At 30.5% G+C, this 6,168-nt stretch overlaps 2 non-coding genes across 2 annotated transcripts; one reads left to right on the top strand and one right to left on the bottom strand.

Annotated features, from left to right (window-relative positions):
- Positions 1 to 1,159: 1,159 nt before the first annotated feature.
- TRNAQ-CUG (transfer RNA glutamine (anticodon CUG)) lies at positions 1,160 to 1,231 on the top strand. The gene has a single exon. It is a non-coding gene; the product is annotated as a tRNA-Gln (tRNA).
- A 270-nt stretch (positions 1,232 to 1,501) lies between these two features.
- Positions 1,502 to 1,581, bottom strand: TRNAL-UAG (transfer RNA leucine (anticodon UAG)). Its single transcript has one exon. It is a non-coding gene; the product is annotated as a tRNA-Leu (tRNA).
- Between the last annotated feature and the right edge of the window lie 4,587 nt (positions 1,582 to 6,168).

Raw genomic sequence — 6,168 nt, 5'->3', positions numbered from 1 at the left:
TTGGGATTTTGTGTCATTTATCAAAATAAAATGCAGTTATTTAGGTTAAAATACTCACTTCTATAGCTCTACTGTAAGTTCAGGACGAACTGGTGATGTATCAGCTATGAATGATCTCTTCAAATTTGATGAATTCACTATTAAAACAATAGTAACTTTAAAAACAATATCAATAAGACGAAATTTGAAAGAGTACTCCGGACGCCGAAAAATATGAAAGTGGGCGTGATTGTTTTAGAGCTAGACAGCGTGAATGTGGGAGCGAGATGCACGGCGTCAGCGCGGTTTGATTAGCTAAAAGTCATATTCGGGAAATAAAAACTCAGCCAGAGACTATTGAGACCGAAATTAACTTGGATATTCAGGTACGAATAGTTGGACATTCGGGAGAACACCACTGAGTAATTGTAACTTAACATGGCGTATTTGGGTTTTTTAAAAAAATATCTCTGTTCCTAGATAGAAATATATTGTTTTTATAAACGATTTCGGTAGAGTTCGATAAAAAAAATTGAACTGCATTAAAATGTCGATTTCGACAAAAATGGATATTCGGGAAACAAATCCTATAGCGACGATTAGGTAGGTATGTAAAAACTGATACTTTTATATACTTATATAGATTAGATATTATAACCAACATTTTTTTGAAAAATAGGTACATACTTATATAGCGTTCCGTTTCATGAAATTTTCTGTTTCGAGCACTACTAATTATTACTATTCCACGTATATTTATTTTAAATGTCTTACATTAATATTATTACTGAACTGTTTAGAATAAAATTGTTATCCCAGTTTTGTGATGAATCTTATGCACAATCCGGTTACCTAGGTAGGTACCTACTTCGTGGAATGTTATTCCATTTCAAGCTCTTGATTCACAAGAATAATCTTTTTTATTGTTGTACTATAACTTTACTAATCATCTAATAATTAAATACTATTAGATGTATCAATTAAAATCTATTTAATGTATCAATTAAAATACAAAATGTACATATTTTCGTACATAGTATATATTTATTGGCTTAGGTACTACCTGCGATGTAGTTGTACTATTTCAATCACACTAAAATGACTAAAATAATAAATTTTTAGTGTTTCCCTGTAAATGTTGTATTTATTTTAAAAGAAAGTTTTTCCAGGCCACGTGGCAGGTTCCATGGTGTAATGGTTAGCACTCTGGACTCTGAATCCAGCGATCCGAGTTCAAATCTCGGTGGGACCTAGTGTTTTGTCTCACCGGGGTAGTTTTATCAATTCATTGAATCTTGAATAATTGCAATTGCGCAGGAATAGTGATTATAAATAGAATAATTTTGATTATGTACTACTTTTATAAATTGTGTTTTATCAAACCGGTTTTCATAATCTTTGTTGTACATAGCAAAAAAAAAAAATTTTCTAAACGATTCCCGTTAAATTATAAATATTTGATAATAATTATGTATTACCATTAGAAATTTTCTTCTATAATCAAAAAATAACAAAAAGCATCTGACAGCGGTGGGATTCGAACCCACGCCCTTTCGGACTGGTGCCTAAAACCAGCGCCTTAGACCGCTCGGCCACGCTGCCTGTGTCGATATCCGCCAATAGCACAGTAAATAAATTTATAATGCAAATACGCAGTAAACGACGTCGATGCGTCGTTACGAGCTTCACAGTCGGTCGCACGAGATGACGTCGCATTGACTTGATAAAATTACATACGATCAATCTTGTCAATAATAAAATAGAATCTAGTTATGTACTTTTACAGAAAAATACATTTTGTATTATCATCCTTGATGCGATTTTATTCATCAGTTTTTTTGGCAAGCAATTCATCGTAAAATTATGTTTTTACAACGTTTTTCTTAGCTCGTATTCTTATTTGTCCGGTGGTTCTTTGTCCGGTACAAATCTTGGAATCGATTTTTAACTAACTTCCCGACAATCTAGACATTTGAAACTTTTAGAATATATCAGAACACGATGCCAATCTATTTTTTTAATACTTTTAGCCATCTTTAAGTAGAATTGAATTCATTTTCAGTTAATTCTGTTTTGTATGATAAGTTATTTCAACACCATTATTGGTTGCTAGGGGTCTGGGGTCGTAGCAACTAAATTCAATATGAATGAATAAAATCAATATGACATGTATACTATCAGAGGCGAAAAGAGGCACCTAACGGAAAAATACGAAGCTTGCAATTTGAGATTTTTTTTGATAATTTACAATTTCAACTGTAGTAATTAATAAATATGTATCTGAAAACACTAAAAAGATTTTTTATTTTTTTTTAAATTTAAAGATAAACTGGCAATTGTAAAAAATGTAATAAAATGTGAATTCGTTGCTGTGGGTCTATTCTATACTTATCGAACACTAAATTGATAAATAGTATCAAACTTAGGGTAGGTTTGTATCAAAATATTAGCACTTATTGTAATAATTACTCGAAGCTGGTTTTTATTGTTGCAATAAGTGCGATATTTTAACAGCACCTATCTTGCTGCTGTTAAAATATCGCACTTATTGCAACAATAAAAACCAGCTTCGTGTAATTGTTACAATAAGTGCTAATATTTTGATACAAACCTACCCTAAGTTTGATAATATTTATCACTTTAGCGGTCGATAAGCATAGAATAGACCCACAGGGTCAAATCTTATTACATTATATTTTATGGCCATATTTATTATTAAAATTTAGCTTATTAAGTTTTAGATTTTATGTGGTGTAGATTTTTGACTAATTCATCGTTTTAATATTTTTTATATATATTTTAAAAAACATCGATTTATAAAAAATATAAATGTGTATAACTTGAAATCCTTTTTATTTATATCAAATTTTATTTTAGGCATGGTCACAATATTGAAGCTCAAGTTGATATAAATAAAAAGGATTTCAAGTTATACACATTTATATTTTTATAAAAATCGATGTTTTTTAAAATATATATAAAAAATATTAAAACGATGAATTAGTCAAAAATCTACACCACATAAAATCTAAAACTTAATAAACTAAATTTTAATGATAATTATGACCATAAAATATAATGCAATAATAAGATTTGACCCTGCAACGAATTCACATTTTATTACATTTTTTTACAATTGTAAGTTTATCTTTAAGTTTAAAAAAAAATAAAAAATCTTTTTAATGTTTTCGGATACATATTTATTAAATAATACAGTTGAAATTGTAAATTATCAAAAAAAAATCTCAAATTGCAAGCTTCGTATATTTCCGCTAGGTTCTCTGCTGGCATGCGTCTCCCCCTTAAGGGAAAAAAAATCTAGTCAAATCAAGTTTATATGGTTCAACAGAAAATTTAAAAACGTTGTAAGTATATAAAAAGTTCTTTTTATCTTGTAATTATTTTTTCTATTAGGTAGGTAGGTATTTAAAATTTTCAAATATATTTTACATATAATGAACATGACAAATTATAAATTCAAAGCGTTCACGACACGACATAAAGTAAGTGTTAACAAATTTCAAATAAAAATACTGGGTAATGTGAGTACCTACACCAATAATACAATAATAAAATAAGAAAAATAAAAATACATGGAAGCACATAGAGTGCACTAGGTTGATATGACACAGAGAACCTAGCGGAAAAATACGAAGCTTGCAATTTGAGATTTTTTTTGATAATTTACAATATTTTAACTTATGTATCTGAAAACATTAAAAAGATTTTTTGAAGTTATCTTCTATTGGCGCGTTTGGGAAATCAGATCAGAGTGTATTTTTGTGCGTGTGACATGTAACACATAATTTATTTTTCACACGAAAAAAAACGCACTCGTTTGGATTCGAACCAACGTTTGTTCGGTTATAGAAATAAACCAACGGCGTTCCAATAAGCGGTCCTTTTTCTTGAGTGTGTAATTTAACAAGATAATTAAGAGCTAGTCAAAGAATCTAGTTTATCACAAGTTTTGTTTTTGTTTTGTTACGCCAAAGAAGTATAACTTCTAACGCGTGTACATAAGTACACACACCGATTTTTTTAAGGTGAAAGATAAACTTACAATTGTAAAAAAAATGTAATAAAATGTCAATTTGTTCCAGGGTCCCATCTCATTATTACTTACATTATATTAATGGTCATAGGGGATCCTATATATATGCCAACAGAGAACCTAGCGGAAAAATACAAAGCTTGCAATTTGAGAATTTTTAGATTTTTGACGATTTTTATAAAAATATTACTTGAAATCCCTTTTATTAAAAAGTATCAATTTTTTTTAGGTATGGTCCCAATATTGAAGCTTGATAATATTAATTGTGATCTCGAGAATCAAATATTCTTGAATTCGAGAATTCTTCACTCTCGGGAGTCGAACGAAGTAAGTCGAGAAATCACAAATTATACTATGATAAAATTAATTATGTACCTACCTAAGTGGCGATAATTATTGCAAACAATTTTGCTGGTTTCCTACTACCTACCTGAATTTGGCGTAAACGTTATTATTGATCTATGATCATCATGCGTTACAATTACAAAATCTCCCCCATAAATTTTCAAATGGCAGATATTTTTCAAATTGACAGCAAGTCACAAGTCTCGCACATTCCGTGAATTAAATCTAGGAAAAGAGAGCAGCATTGACACAAGATAAAGTGTTGCGTCACCAGTGAGCAATTCGAGAGTACATCTTGTCGAGTAATTTGGTCCCTTCTATTGTCAGATTAGTGCCAAACGATACCACCTGACTTTTCTCAACTTAATGGCGCGCCATTTGTCTTCATTATTTAATGCAGCTCTCTCTTTTCACGTATATTTTTGGCGAAAATATAGGTTTTGTGTATACCGTAAATATAAACTGACAACACAGAATCAGGAATAAATGAAAACAATCAAATATGATTACTTGTCTTACCCAACAACAACAAAACGCGTGTTTTAAAATTTCTTGCACATCTAATCAGTAATCAACCCATGTTATGAGTATAATATAATATACCTACTTATATTATAAATTAATTAAAAGGTTATTATGTTTTTTATGTGTTAATTCTTTATTTTCTCGGCAAGCTCTATCAGTATGAAGAAATTCGGTTTTATTGCTCGTTTGAAAATTAAAAACAGTATTTGGATTCCAGTATATTACATAATAAAATTTCATTATGCATATAAGAAAAAGAAAAGTAATGAAGAACCCCTCAAAACTCTGTCATTATTTTATGCTAATATCTCAATGTGTAAGTGATGGAGATAACCCTTCTTGCTTTTGACGTACCCTAGTCACGTGTGTTTTGTTAATGACAACAAATTTACATCGACAATTTAAGCGTGTTGCAGTTGAGATGAGTCTATAATATGTGCGACCGGGCTAAGTTGTATACCTTACAGTACCTTACACGTCAATACATTAGCTCCTGAGAATGGCCTCTGCAACGAACCCGAGACGTTAATTATATAAAAGCAAAGATTACGCGGTGACAGCCCAAAAACCTATTTAAGATATTTCATAGAATTTAATATTATATGGCTATTTCATTAGGCATCATCCGTGTTATTTTCGTTAATTTTCGTTTACTTTATATATACCTATACAACGGTAGGTATAATAAGACGCTATGGCCATAGCAATTGACAGGTTGCTGAGAAAATCTGACGTCACAGTCGCCAAAAACCGATTTTTACAGAGCCTAAAACAAAAAATAAGCTCGAATGATTATTTAATCTTCTGAATAAATTCTATGTTTAAAAAAACATTTTTCAAAGAAGAAACGGGTTGTTTATACACAATTGAATTTGGTTTACAAGCTTACTTCGTATCGAGATCAAAGAAAACCTCTCTATTAATGTTTTAAGATACACTCCTTGACTCGTATCAAAAACAGAGTTAGGTAGGTACCTACAATAATTAAAACTACACCGTGTTCACTGAGAAAGAACCGAAGTGTCTAAAACACGGCACTTTGTCAATTTCTCAGTTGGTTGGCCACGCATTTCGCGGCTTACCTGGGGCTTTTAATTCCACCCTTTGATGAGCATATTTTGAATGACTAGTCTCATTAAATAATTGAAACTTACTGCACGCATTCTTGATTGAATAATTAATATATTCGGGGAAAATGTTTCACTTACAATAGCAACATCATCATTATCCGTTTATTCAATTCCATTGCAGAACATTAATTTACC

The sequence above is a fragment of the Rhyacophila brunnea genome, unplaced genomic scaffold (assembly GCF_057557595.1).
Source record: "Rhyacophila brunnea isolate RB1 unplaced genomic scaffold, BYU_Rbru_1.0 scaffold_6, whole genome shotgun sequence".
In the NCBI taxonomy this organism is placed as follows: domain Eukaryota; kingdom Metazoa; phylum Arthropoda; class Insecta; order Trichoptera; family Rhyacophilidae; genus Rhyacophila; species Rhyacophila brunnea.
The sequence above is the reverse complement of the archived record's forward strand: the minus strand, read 5'-3'. Positions and strand labels throughout refer to the sequence as shown.